At 31.8% G+C, this 14885-nt stretch overlaps 1 pseudogene; it reads right to left on the bottom strand.

Moving 5' to 3' along the window:
- Window positions 1–5367: 5367 nt before the first annotated feature.
- LOC108450839 (TOM1-like protein 3) lies at window positions 5368–9138 on the bottom strand (annotated as a pseudogene).
- Between the last annotated feature and the right edge of the window lie 5747 nt (window positions 9139–14885).

Below are 14885 nucleotides of genomic sequence, written 5' to 3'. Positions count from 1 at the left end.
AGCATTTTTTCTAGGCAGGAAAAACTTAACAAAAAATCTCTCTGCTAATTCTTCCCATGTAGATATAGAACTTGGTGGCAATGAATTGAGCCATGCTCGTGCTCGATCTCGCAACTAGTACGGAAACAACTTTAACCTCAGTGCGTCTTCAGTCACACCGACTATCTTGAATGAGTCACTCACCTCCATAAACAATTGAAGGTGGAGATGTGGATCTTCCGTGGGCATACCACTAAATTGGCCTACCATTTGTAGCATTTGAAACATCACTGGTTTCAATTCGAATTGGGTTACCTTAATATCTAGCCTTCTAATTCCAGGATTTAACTCATTGAAAAGTGGCATAGCATATTGTCTGATGCATCGATCCCTATAATTGGCAATGAGGATAGGATTTCGTACATGTTCGGCTTCATTACCTTAGTCTTGATTTTGATTTCCAAGGTCCGTCTCATTCTATCTCTGAGCTATTCGTTCACGTCTTATTTGTCTAAAAGTTCACTCAATTTCAGGGTTTACTGGGAGTAAATCGATAATCCGATCTATGCTCATAAACACCTGGAAAGAAAATTACAAAAATAAAAAGAATAAGTTAGTACTGTTAGAAATAACCAAATTGAAAATAAATAATTTCACAAAAAATGACTATGGCAACAGTTGACAATCCCTCGCAACGGCTCCAAAAACTTGTAACGGTCGAGTTTGTGCAAGTGTACATAGTCGTTATCAAGTAATAACTAAGTATCGAGTTATAGTCTCCATAGGGATTGTATTTTTGCTAAGTCACTTAATTTGTAAAAGTGTATTAACAATTTGATAAATAAAAACAATATAATTGAGAAGTGATGAAAAATTAAGTATATGAAACTAAATGCAATGATCCCTAATGCAATTTATCCTAAGTATGCAAACTATATGAATGAGGTATATTTTAGTAGAATTAACACAATAAGCGACAATTATAACATAAATAAGGTGGGACAATTACTTTAATTAAACTCAAATTGTTATCAACATGCTTATCAATATTCAGAAAAACATTCCATGGCAACTTGGTCTTTCATGAGTTTGGAAACGACGTTAGGTCATTTTGGAATCCTTTACTTAGTAAATACGTATTTTACTAATCCTTATTTACTAAGGGTTTCTTAGTATTCATGCGAGGTAACAGGGATGTGTTAGGTTTGAAATAGTTTAATCACACAAATCTAAAAACTATGTAGATAACAGAGCTTGGTTAGGGATGTTATGCAACCTGCAATTTAATCGGGTTAGGATCTAAATTAAACATGCACATTTCAATAATGCATCCATTAGCCGTCGTCTGGTTAGGATCGCTCAGCTAATTCAGGTGCATTTAAATCACGTATGAACAAAATACAGACTTGATTTTAATAGAAAACATGATCGATTGAGGCACAAATATTATAAGTATGAATCAAATAACTATTATTAAATCAAAGCAATCATCCTAGATTAAATAAAATTAAGGTATCATTGTTGTAAACAAGAACAAAGAACACATAGTGTAACACCCCTAACCCGTTTCCATCGCTAGAATGGGTTACGAGATATTACCGAAGCAAATACTTATTCGTAAAATTACTATGCATTTACATCTATCATCTTCATTTCGTTAAGTTTATCTTTAATAATGTATAGTTCACTAAACTACTATATACGATCCTAGTTCATATATATAGTCGAAATACATAGTTAATCATTATCAAATTCAATCAAAAACCATTACATAAGATTACATTATATAACAACCGTATCATACAGTTTCTTGTTATGTTCAGATATAACTAACCGACCCATTATGCTATCTCAATTTAAATACTGAGATCATATACAATAACCACATTGCAATTAATCACTATTATAAATGTGTCATAATCGAACCACCCCAAAAACATATAGTCAAGATTTCTTAGCATTTTCAATCCTCAAGCATATGTACAATATATATATATATATATCATTCACTAATAGCATTAAACATTATAGCCAAAACATATTATACCATGATTGAATATAACCAAATCCAAACTTAGTATTTAAGCCATATTCGCATGGCTAAAAGTATATATATCAAAGTTCGAACAAATACTTATTAGCCTATACATGCCGTAATGTTCACTTAAACCATCCAAAAAGAGGTTACCAAAATGTTGCAAGCTGGTGTGATGACTTCGACGATGGTCCCGAGCACACAAAATGGATCAAAGAAACCTAAATAAGTAACAAGTAAACATACCAAATGAGTATATAACTCAGTAAGTCATAAGCATTACACTACCGTCCATTGATAAAAGATCATAAGAGAAAACATATAATGCAAGATCAATTACTCCAACCATACCAAGTTATGCTATAGTTTCTTAGATTTTTGGTTCAATCTCATGCTGAGTCCTACAATCAAATCAAATACTAAAACAACCCAAATGATTTAGATCCATTTCCTTAAAGCATGGGACAATGATGCACTAGATAAATTTATACATACACATCACATGTCTCAAATTCGATACTTTAGTTAGTAGTTCTATCACTTCGTTCTTTCATGCACATTTTATATTATCAACCGAATTTGCACACGTAGTGCTAATTACACTCGCACACATAGTGCCATAGTAAACCGCACACATAGTGCATTGGATATTCTCTCATGCTTCAACATCCAAATCAGCACACATAGTGCCATTTAATTCCGCACACATAGTGCTATATGTCAACTCATTATGATAAGGCAATTTTACTTAATTCAAATAGCATATACGGTCACATTAATAAATATGAATATCACTCTAAAAGAATATCTAACAAAAGGAATTCTTTCATGATTCACGAATATTATTTATATACAAACTAATCCACCTTACAAAAATGCTTAAAGACTTACTTTATGTCGGATGAAATGGTTCCAAACGGCTACTCGATACACTTTGTTTTGCCCTTGCTTGATTCTCCTCCTTTGGGTTCTTGAGCTTAAATAAATAAATTAACTAGTTTAATTACCTTGCTAGTTATTTATATCCCATAACATTAATAGTTTCATATCAAAAGAATTATACGGCAACATTTGATTTTTATTCACCTTATGCTTTTACTAACTTTAAGCCATTCGGCTATTGATCACCTAAGATCCAATTACTATAATTAACCCAATAAATATTTCAATAAAACACACATAAATATTATATACACGGCAACCACCCTTGTTAATTACTCATATATATTTTAATAATTTCGTTTCATCTTACAACCATTCTTGTTCAAAACATTAGAACCTTAACTAAAACTTATAGATTGTCTCAATGCCGAATGCATTCTTACTTCCAAAGTAACATAGTCTATGATATATTTTATTTCAAGGTACATATTCATAAATCAAATTTAACCATATAAACCAATATCACCCACTTGATCAATTATAGAGAATTAAAGTTAATATCACAATGTGTACCCTATATGGCCCATTATACATAATCAAATTTAACATCATCTATATATTTACTCATATGGCCGAATATACATACCCCCATATAATATCATTTTCATTTCATTTAACACTTAATTTCCACCACATAAACACTTGGCCGAATAATCCTAAACTAGCAAAACTTCACATTTGTTCATACCATCTTTTAAATTCACATATATCTATTTAGGTAGCTTATATTTTCCCCTTTCTAATATTTCTATCCAAAACATCAAAACACTATCCTTTTAGCATTTATCCAATAATACCGTATGCACAATTTGTCACCAAAACTAAAGAAAAATCAACATATGGGTTACAATAAGAGCTTGACTACTAACTAGATTCTCATAAAAATCAATAGAAATAACATGAACTCCTACCTTATTTAACCTCCAAGATAGCCGAATGCCCTAGACAAATTCCTTCCTCTTTCCCTTTTGTTTCGGCTTTGCAAGAAGGTAAGGAAGATGAATACACTCTTACCTTTATTTCTTATTTTATTCATCTTTTTCTTATAAATTTATTACATCATTTGCCAATTAAAATTGTTTTTAATTTGACTTAGTGGAATAGCATCATTTCATGGTAAGCCACTACATGCTTTAAGGGTAAATTGACATGCAAACCCAAGCTTTCTCACCTAATTGTTTTTGGATCCTTACAAATTACCTACCATCTTTTCTAAATTTTTCAACTAAGTCCTTTCAAGAAAAATTTACATTCCTAAGACTAAATTGAAACTTTTAATTTTTCCTACATACACTATCACACATAAATATATGCAACAAAAATTAAAATGAATTTTTGTGACTCAGTTTTGTGGTCCCTAAACCACATTCTGACTAGGGTCTAATTAGGGTTGTCACACATAGCAAACAGTCTTGAATTAAATTAAAGTAAGAAAGATTAAACCCAATTCAGAGTGGCTGTCACCCAAGACTCGGACTGATGAGGGCTACTTCATTCCTTCGCTTTGCTCCTTTGCTAGTGGCTCTCCGAGGTGGCCGACCAAGGGTTCTTTAAGAGGCTAATTTGCTCAAAATCTTTATGCAAAGATGATGATAGGCATAAGGGCTAAGAAAGCTAAGAGAATTGAGAAAGGAGAGAATGATGAATGAGTGAAGGATGAATGAGGGGTGAGGGATGAGAGATGATTGAAAAAGTGAGAAAAGGGCTCTTATTTATAGGTGAGGCATGGGAGCTAGTTTTGCTAAAAGTAGGAGTGTCCATCTTTCAAAACTCCTTCCAAGGGTGGCCGACCATGAATTGAGGGAATGTGGCTGATTTTACTTGATTCTTGGTCAATTTGAGTGCCACAACAACTCAGGACTAAGACTCGTTCACCAGCAAATCTTTGGGCAAATCTTTGTTATCTTCAACTCTTCAAGGATCATGTGTAATTAAACCAAAAGATGGTTTATGAACCTCCATATTCAACCGAATTTTGGGTTGACTTGTCCCTCAATTTGGACGGTTTTATAATCAAATTAAAGCTCTCAAACCTGTCCAAAAAAAATCAATAAGTTAGAGGAAAAAAGAATTAAATTTTACCAACTTAATTAAATTAATTAAAACCCAAATTATTAATGAAATATTTTAAAATGAATTATTAAATATAATTTTATATTTTATTATTTAATTTAATCATGCATGGTCCACTTTATGTCATAAAAATATAATATGCTCAATTTAATATAAAATAAGTCATTTTATGCGTGAAAACCATATAATAAAACATAAAATTACATTTTAATAATTTCTATGTTCTGTTTTCATATTTTCACATATTTCATTAATTTATTAAATAATTACTTAATTTTAACAATAAATTTAAGTAAAAGGTGATAATTTATAAGGAAAATTCTTATATATTTTTCAGTTTACAAAGATAAACATGGCTTATTATTGGATTTAGATGCTGAAGATGGCATGGCTTTGGAAAAATCAAGAAGGTCTCTGAAGAAAGCATCTTCTGGGTTTACTTGTTGGGTTGCGATCTTAGAATTAATGGAGAGATTTTGAGTTTGTCCAACAGGACTGTCATAAGAGGAATCAAAACCATTAATGGAATGAGAAGAACTACCGGTATAACCATGTTGTTGCTCAAAGAATTAATGTCTTTGATTGAACATAGAAGACGGTGGGTAGTTTCCAGCAGGATTGTCCAACTGAACCGGAGGCAGCTGCTCAGCATCAGCAGGTTTGACTAAGGAAGCCAGTTTAGGTTGTTCACTGAACACAGGTGCAGATCCAGTGTCAGCCGAACGGGAAGGAGATGATGGAGCTAAAGTTGAAGCTAACTCTAGGGAGTTCATGTATGCATCAGTAGGATCAGAATGAAATGTGGGTCCTTTAATTTCAGAGAAATCGTCGGACTTGTAGGTATCACCGCTGAGATAATCAATAAAGCTGGAATTGGTCGCAACTGGCCTTTTTGATGAAGGTGGAGGAGGAAGAAGAGGAACAGCTCAAGCAGGTTCACTTTTTGTGCTCTTTGGACCTGTCTTTGAGCATTATCCCTTGACGATCTGTAATATACAAGTACAGAGATTCATTAAATTAGATGAAACAAGAATACCGAAACATCACAAAAAATATTCCCTTTAAGTAAGGATTGGTTACCCAAATCTTATATTGCTTAGATATAAGTGTCGAATATTGGTATCCGTTCAATATAATAATATTCATTTTTTATTTTTTTCCAACAAACTATATTCAAGCAATCTTTAAGTATGTTCATTTTTATACCCGCAAACTATATTCAGAGAAATCTTTAAGTGTGTTTTAGAGAAGATAAGACAAAACCACTACAATTTCCTCTTAAGTTATAGAGACCAAGGCATGTAACATATCAACGGTAAGTTACTCAGACTTGGTTGTAAATTTCTAATCCGAGTATTTATCCGATACAAACACGTTTACTTTTTCTAGGTAAAAAAATTCATGTATCTAGAGGACCCTTGAAGGACATCCTCATACCTTGTCTCGATATCCACCGAACATGAATATCAAACATGGAAATATCAAGAAAAATAAGAAGTTAACGTAACATAGCATCAAAACATTGTCCATGTGCAAAGTGAATGAATAGAACTGTTGTATGTTTTTTCTCCAACTTTTTCATGGTTTTGAAGTGCAAGATTAATCCGGCACACTATAAATATTTTCTGTAAACTAGAAGAAAAATGTCCAAAACAAAAGGGGGGCAGAAGAATAACATGGTAAAGTCACCTGTGAGCCAGCTGAGCAAAGTCATCTTCCGAATCATCATCGTCATGGTTAACATTAACAATCGGCACAACACGAGTTTCTGCTACTGCTGTGGTAGCACTACCGGTGTTTCTTTTCAGAATGTCGTCATGCTGGCAATGAACATACTGCAATCGATCATTTAGTGCTAATCCCTGACATAAAAGTTGCTCATTTCTGGAAAAGCAAAATCCATCATCAGCATTATTCTATCAAACAGGAGGGAAATCAATGGAAGATACAAACAGATTCACCCGTTGTATGATTCACGAGAACAACAACACGTTTTTTGTAAGAACGGTATTGCTCAACGAGGTCTTAAATCACTTCTTGCTTCAAAGACTGAACAACATCCAAAACAGTAAGCCTAATCATTTGATTTGAGTTTATTTAATCCCTGGCATGCATAAGGACCACATTGGATAGTATGTAATATTTATTAGTCTTCTTTATTTCTTTTTTGGTGTTAATAGATAAGTGGGCACAGATTTAGCTTCCAGGATTGCTTTTCATCTAGAACTGTGCAAAGACCACACAACCTGCCCAAGCCTAAAGTCTTGTTCAATATTCAGGAAGCTTAGGACAAAACTGTTAAACCCGAAAAATGGATTAAACAAAAAAATTAAGCCTATTTAAATATCAATCAAGACCAATTTATGCAATAAGTCCAATAATACGGTCAAGATCAAGAATCAATTTACCATGCCGCAGCAAGGAAAAAACCAAGATTTTACATTGCGCCATGTGAAACCGGAAAAGAGGATTAATAAAGCTGATCCCAGATAAAGAGATTAACAATCAGAACAATAAATTTCCCGGTGCTAAATAGAAAACCAAGAGGAAAATGAAAACCTTGCAATTTGCACATTAAAACGAGTAAATCAACGTACAACAGCAAGAAAATAATCTGAAAAAGAAAAACAGGATACTACATGGGACAAGCATAATGGTTCATTTCTAGAACAAAGTTTTTACCTCGGGAGTCTTGGGCTCCAATGCACTAAGCACTTCCATTAAGATATCTGCTAGTCCACTAGCATTCTGAATCTCTCCCAAGCTGACAGTAGACAAGTTTCATTGTCTTTGTAGGCAAATGATAACCAAAATACTGCTAGTTTATGTAGGAAGTTTACGTGTCAGCAGCAAAGATGTTAAAACACAAAGATGGAAAGAGATAAGCAGTGTAGTACCTTTGAAGTGGTTTATTACAGTTCAACAAAGAAAAAAGGATAGCTTAAGCCTTAATCTTTATGTCCCAATGTTAAAATAATCCATACTGTGTTCATTTATTTTGCCGTGTCATAATCATGTTTATGATATTGAAAAATTCATGTAATCATATTGTGTTCATGTTATATCTTTATGTTCTGTAATATCAGTTTTAGATTTATTAAAGAAAATAAGTATAAAAATTCATTTCAACATTTTATAGTCATATATATGCTAAAACATGCCAATTAACATATAATAGGAACTGTTAGATAATTATGTAAATCATAATGTGTATTATCAATTGAATGTTTTTTCTTAATTATGAGCTGTGGTGAGGTGATGTCTATTATAAGCTGTGATGCTCTATTCTTTGTAATCTCTTCAGGGTCTTTATTTTTAATAAAATTTTATCTAGGCCTAACAAAAAGAAAAAAAAAATTAAGTCATAATGTATATGATTTAGCATAAGCTATGACGACTTATACATATGAAGATATAAATATATTACGTATTCACATATGGTTTAGAATTTATATGGTAAACATAAAATCAAACACAACAAACAAGAGATGAGAGATCCAATCCAAGCAAAAGAGTTACGGATACCAACAATAAATCGGTTGACTTTTCTATTACCGATACAAGTCATTATTGAACTAAGAATCAGATACTCTGAAATATTTTGAGTGAAGCAAAGGTTTCAGAATCTGTTTTCGGACAAAGATGTTCTGTTAAGGACAACTATTTAATCCGTAACAAGAACATAATAATCTAGCAAATTAGTAACTCAAGCCAGAAGCATCATCAGACTGTCGAGAGACCTCAATAGCAACATCTTGACGTGCTGAAACCAGTTGGTGGGTTACTAGATTGTTAGAAATACAAGTTATTGATTAGGAACATGTATATAGGTTGATTTTATTTACTATAAATTTGACATGATAATGAATAATTTTCAATTTTCAATTATTAGATTACTAAGTTCTATATATTACGCTGTAAATCGACATTAAGTAATCGAATATACCAAATGACATGGAAAATATAGGAAAACGAGCATGCTAGTATGACTGATAAATGGTTAGAATTGTGATTGTTTGATTGACTAAATTTATGAATTTTGAAATACCTAGGGATGACTTAAGGCATTGTTTGGTACAACCCAGAGCCAAAAAGCCAACATTATACATCGATATTTAATACCCATATTTGAGCCAGAAAACTCCTCTTGATGAACCCTCATGCAAAACCCAAGCCAAAATATGAACTTGTACTTACCATTTTTCTTTGGTCCCTGAAATGCACGAATTTAGATGTCTGGCCATACCTATTGACGGATAGGTAGAGACATCATGGTGGTTTTGTAAAAATCATATTGAAATAGGAAAGAGCGATGTGATATAGTGATTATGGGTTCAGCTAAAATGTGAAAATCAAAAGAAATATTCAAAAAAAAAGTCAAAAAAAAAGTAGAAAAAGTATGTGAACAATGAAAAATAAAGCATTGTGAGTGAGCTGACCTTAGTCACTTTATCATGTTGTGACTTCCTAAATGGATAAATAAGGAAAGTGAGAGAAGGAGAAATAAGGTGGCGAGTGGGAAAAGGTCATTAAGAGGGAGAATAGGGAACAATACAATGTGTCAAACTACTTTCGTGCTTGGAACTATTTTGATGCTTCTTGTTCTTGAATTTCATACCAAACTTAAGCCTTAGAACGTTACAAGATGAAAAGCCCTATGAGACCTAGGTAAATCTATGCATGAATAGACATTGTATTGAGTAATTGCAAGGATGAATGTTTGTATTCTGCTAGGATAATCAAATTACCTTTTTGATTTATTGAGGGATCAATATGTTTAAAGACCTTGTTGTTTATATACTTTGTAATATATTGAACTCAGAGGTTTTAGATTGAGAATAGTAAGTTATTTACATATCATGCCAGAATTACATGTATATATGATTAGTCCTAGTTATGTATTCCAAAAATTGTCTTTGTATTATACTTGCTCAAGAGTCGTATTTTATTTTTCGTTTTTATGTTTCCTTGCTTAAAGACAAGCAATGACTTAAGTGTGGGGGAGTTTGATTTTTTACAATTCTTTGCAGCAAATTAAACCATTTTTTGTACTTTAGGAGCTTATATAAAAGCAATTCCATTATGTTTTATTTAGTTTTCACTTTTAGTTTACGAATAATAAAAAAGTGCGATTTGAACCAATTATATGACCTTAGGGGCCAAAGTAGGCCTAAAGGAAGGCTAAAATACTTAGTGAGTGTGTAGGAGATCATTCGAAGGCACGGGAATACGAGACTGATCGCCATGTTGCTACACGAAGGGTCAACATCGCAACATAATGAGTAAGAAGCCCAAAAGAGAAAAGTTGCCTAATGTGTCGTGACGTAGCCAAATGATGTCTCAACACAGCCCTGAATCCAAGCCTGAGCCTCTAAACTGCCACTAAAGTGGTGACATAGACCAAAGGATGTTGCGACACCGGCCCAACTTGAAGAATTAATGAGTTGAGGGTGTTTTGGTCCACACAACAAACTTTAACGAGGAAACGTCAGCTGATTTAGGTCAATGGATGACAATCGACCCTAAATCTATAAATAGACTTCATTGAACACTTCATAATCATATTTTTTTGTACCTTTTATCTTTTATTCTAGTTTAGGTTGCAACTTTTATATAGTTTTCAGTTTTTTTTTCTTTTGTACTTAGGTGATTTTCTTTTGTAATTTAGTTTTATTTTCCATTCTTGTTCTTTAGAGATTTTATTTTTGGATTCAACAATTCTCTGTGGATTTTTGCGCTTCATTTATCACTACAAATCAAAAGTTCTCTTAAACCCTTATTCTTGATCTGTTTTTCATGTTTATATTTTCAATCAATATTATGTTGTTTACGAGATCCATGAGGAACTAATCCTCTTATGGGGGATTAGCGAGTGGACGTGGGAGTAATTAATTTCTATGTAGTGTTTCTTAGCAGATCAGTTGGTTGGGATAGGAAGAATTTAAACCCTAGGCCTAAAAACTCTAGGAAGTCATCTAGGTGGGAATGAACCCAAAATTGGTATTGCTTATCTGTGAACCCCTTACCCCAATCCAGTTTGGATTGTGAGGTCGAGAATAAGTAGTTCTTTTTTACTCTATAATTTGTGGAAGATCGAGAAATCCTGCAAGTTTAGCGACTAGGTGATGAGTAGAACCCGAAATAAAAATTAGTTACGAACATCGAAATGAGTTAGCCTTCCATTCCTAAAATTGATTAAATCTGCAAATTAAGTTTTTCATTTTTAATTTTACCCAATTTATTTTTCTTATAAAATAATCTCTCTTCACCTTATATTTTATGATAATATGATTTAATTAAAATACTAATTATATATATTCACATCGAAGTTATTATTAATTTAGTATTCACCTCCCTTGGGTGTGACCATCGGATACTCACTTACTTCGTTGTAACTATATTACAACCTGACTCATTTACTTGTGGAAAATGCCTAAGTTTCATATTTGGTTGTAGGAAATATACTCTATACGTTAGTAAGTTTGGAAGCAATTAATGGGCTAGCTAAATCAAGCTTCCATGACTTCAAAAACATAAAAATTACAAGAAAATAACTTAGAAATTTTACCTAATTTATGATCGAATGCTTCAAGCCCTCAACCATGGAGTTTTCATGTTTTTCTTCTCTATAGATGGTGCAAAACATAATAACTTTCATATTTTCCCACTCATTTTACTTATATACCTAATTAGGATTTAACTAATCAAGTTTTTCTTAATTAATCACTAGTTTATTAAACTTTAAACTTAATTTAATTAAGCATAATGATATGTACATCATCATCCACTATGCACTAATTAAAAATGGTCTATTAGCCATTTTAGTCCTTTGAATAATTACTATTTTTGTCCTTAAGCTTTTGGCTAATTAAAAACTTATAGCAATAAGACTTTTACAATTTAGTCATTGTACCTTAATTAAGCAATTAATAGAAAAATTGAAGGACCAAACTTTAATATTATTTTATACTAACTTTGTAAATATTTTAATTTAATATTTACGAACTTGGTTTATGAAAATGGAGTTTCGAAAATACATTTTCAAACACCAATTAACTTTCAGGTCTTTATAGGTTACGAGTATTATGTAACCTTTATTGATGACTATTCTAGGTATGTGTATGTATACCAAATACACCACAAGAGTTCTTAAGGTACCTCATAGAAAATGAAACTCTATCCCAGTTAACTGCATTGGGCACCCTACAACAAAATGCGTGGTAGAGAGAAGGAATTGGATGTTATTAGACATGATTCATTCGATTTTAAGTTATTCAGAGTTGCCAATCTCTTCTTGGGGATATGTAGTACAAATGGCTTGCTATATTCTGAATGATGTACCAACGAAGTCAACATAAAAAAATCTATACAAATTGTGGCATGACAAAAAGTTGAATCTTAATCATTTAATGATTTGGGGATGTCCAACCAACGTATTGGATAAAGATGTGAGGACGTTGGACTCACGAATAGAACTGTACATGTTTGTAGGATATCCAAAGGGTGATCACAACCCGAAAGAGCAAACTGTTATAGTGACAACTCATTCTACCTTCCTTTAATAAAGTTACATGAATGAATTCAAACCTTGGAGTAAAAAGATAATCAAGGAACTTTCGAGAAATACAAAACCTTACAAAAACAATTCCCAAACCAACTTCTAATAGTAGACCTACAAACGATCAGTAGCATAGGGTGCTTCATCATAGTGGGAGGGTCTCTTGTAGGCCTAAGTTCTTCCAATCTGGTGGAATTTTTTTAACACTGAGTCTACCGAATAGGAAGATGATGACCCACTAACGTAAGATGAAATGGTGCAAAGTGTTTATTTTAATCTCTGAACTATGAAAACTGAGATGGATTCTATGGATTCCCACTCAGTGTGAGAACTTGTAGACTTACCTAAAGGGATAAAATTCATAAGGTGTAAGTGGATCTACAAGAGAAAAAGAAATGTGGATGGAAAAGTAGAAACTTATAAGGTCAGACTTGTAGCAAAAGGTTATACTCAGAAACTGAATTTTAATATATCAATATAATAACTCCATAAACACCAATATTTCATATTTACGGACTCAATTTATGGAAATAGGGTTCTGAACCCATATTTTTCAACACCATTGGAAACCGGGTCATTAACTAACCCTTTGTAACAACCTATTTTTTAGTGGTGTCAGAAATAGTGATTTCAGAGCCACAAATCTGACGAGCGAGTTCATAAATATAATTATTTAATATTTACGAGTCAAATATAGAATTACATTGAAACTTGATTTAATAATTTATGTTAAATCAAAGAATAATTAGGTTCAAATGGTATATCCTTAAATTCCAGTGGTTTTAAAAAATGAGATATCAGGACCTCATTTCTACAAATCAAGAATATTTATAGAGTTTTATTAGGGTCATATTAAAAGTTGGTTAAGTAATTTTAATGTTTAGATAGTTAATTAATTAAAAAGGACTATATCATAAAAGCTGCAAAAGTGGGTTTCTCTTAGTTAAATATATTAAATGGCCATAGTATTGTGAAATGTTGGACTTAGCTGGTAATTAAACCTTATTATTGGATGATGGATAGTTTTTGGACATTATTAGCTTTTTTAAAGGTTAATTTTTAAAGGATAAAATGGTAATTAAATTAAATAATAACTAAAACAAATAAAAAAAAAGCATTAGTATCATTTTCTTCGTGGTTTTTTTGTAACAAAAAATCACCATGGTTTTAAGCTTGCGAATTGGCCGAGCTCCTATTTCATACATGTAAGTGAATTTTAATTCCATTTTTAATGATTTTTATGTTTTTGTTATTGTTTTAGCTTAATCTATCTAGCTCGGGGGGCTAATTTGTAGAATTGTTAAAAGTTTAGGACTTGCATGAATAAGTTTAAGGTTTTTTTTAATTTAATTTATAGATTATTAAAGTTGGTAGTTATATAAGTATTTTGTTAAGTAATTTTAGATGATTTTAAGGTTTAGGAACTGATTTATGAAAATGGTAAAATTCAAGGAAAATATTGTGAACTGAAGATAAATATGGGTTGTTATGAGACTGTGTAAAAATTGGCTGACATGAAGTTTAGCTAAAAATGGTAAATTTGTAAGTTACGGGTTTAGGGACTAAATTGTATAAAAGTTAAAATGTTTGGGGAAAATTGTAAATTAATAATGGAAGGGTTTAATTGCATATAACTACTTTTTAAAATATTGAAAATGTATTAATCAAGTTGAATTATTATTTAGATCAAGAAATATCAAAATCGGATTTAAGTCGAGGAAAAGCTAAACTTTCGGACTAGTTTTTGACTCTATTTTAAAAACCGCTTTAGTCGAGGTAAATTCGTATAATGATTGAAATCATTATTTTCTGTTTTGGATGAATGCAAATAAATATTTAAGCTATGTTTAAATTAAATTAATAAAGATGTGATAAATCATTATTGTGGATCAACTAGAGAAATTACTAATGTGATTGGTGAAATTATAGTTGGTGATCAGGAATTATAGATTGTATCATTAAATGTTTACTTTGATTAAGGTAAGTTCATAGTGTTTTGATATGTAAATGTAAAAATCTTTTCATTATATCATTGTTTGTTTGTTAGTTGAATATATCTTTAAGAAATTTCATTTGTTATTATTGGTTATCGATTATTACAAATAAGTACATATGAGAATGAATAGTTGATGATAGCAAATTTTTGTGATTTCACACTATTGATATGAATGTATTGGATTTATTGTAAATAGACGAAAATGATGAAGTGCTTCCAGATGATGAATATGTATAAAAGTAACGAAATTATGCTTAATGCCCGGTTGAACATAGTAAACGCTTAGGACACGATTGACATGC

Source organism: Gossypium arboreum, chromosome 5 (genome assembly GCF_025698485.1).
Source record: "Gossypium arboreum isolate Shixiya-1 chromosome 5, ASM2569848v2, whole genome shotgun sequence".
NCBI lineage: Eukaryota > Viridiplantae > Streptophyta > Magnoliopsida > Malvales > Malvaceae > Gossypium > Gossypium arboreum.
This window is presented reverse-complemented; position numbering and strand designations above follow the sequence as displayed.